Here is a 1,071-nt window from a genome sequence, read left to right on the forward strand (position 1 = left end):
ATATATAGGAAAAATCTTTAAAAATTTTCTTCTCAAGAACCACTGGGCCAGGAAAGATGAAACTAATGTGGAAACATCCTCAGGTAGTGTAGATTGAAGTTTGTTCAAATCATGACCCCGGGGGTAGGGTGGGGCCAAAATGGCCGATCAAAGTTTAACAATGGAATATATAGGAAAAATCTTCTTGTCAAGAACCATTGAGACAGGAAAGATGAAACTCTTGTGGAATCATCCCCAGGTAGTGTAGATTCGACTGTGTTCAAATCATGACCCCCCGGGGGTAGGGTGGGGCAAAATGGCCGATAAAAGTTTTCATAGGAATACATAGGGAAACCTTTTAAAATCTTCTTTTCAAGTTCATCAAAGCCATGCTTAGTGATATTTATAGGGAATCATACTCAGTTAGTGTTCAAATCATTACCCCCTGGGGGGATAAAATTGAGACGGCCCCCCCCCCCCCTCAGTAAACTTTCAGTTCTAATCTGATATGTGCTTTTTTCCTAGCCAATTGCTCAGGTGAGCGATATGGCCCCTGGGCCTCTTGTTAAATTTGTTTTGCAGAGTCAAATGATAGTAGCCAGATAATGTTTGAAGAGAAATGAGCTTGAAGGAGACATGTATGTGTCAAAATCTATTAAGCGGTATCTTTTCAAATTTATTAAAAAAATATGCAAAATTTCAAACAAAGTGAAAAATAAAATCTTTTTTTTTGTGTATTGCAGCTCAGCAGATGGATTGGACATAAGTGCACTTTTGATGCTACTGTAAGTAAAGTTATCATAAAAATGCTTGATTTGTACAGAACGGGGAAAAAATTTTTGAAAATTTTAAATATTTATATTTAGGGATATGCCAGAGCAATTGGAATTTGAGAAGGAGAAGAGTGTTAGAAAAAGAGATGCGACTGCACTTTCAGAAGAGCTGGATGCAGAAAGACGGAAGGAGGTTGTGATATTGGAGGAGTCTGATGCAATAACAAGGGCAGTGGACCCACTAATGGAGGAGGTGTATGCAGTTACAAGGGAGGAGGACAAACATAAAGGAAATGGATGCAGTAAGAGACAAGAATGC

The sequence above is a fragment of the Saccostrea cucullata genome, unplaced genomic scaffold (genome assembly GCF_032062105.1).
Source record: "Saccostrea cucullata isolate Sc308-1 unplaced genomic scaffold, CSIRO_AGI_Scuc_v1 ctg14603, whole genome shotgun sequence".
NCBI classification, from domain to species: Eukaryota; Metazoa; Mollusca; class Bivalvia; order Ostreida; family Ostreidae; genus Saccostrea; species Saccostrea cuccullata.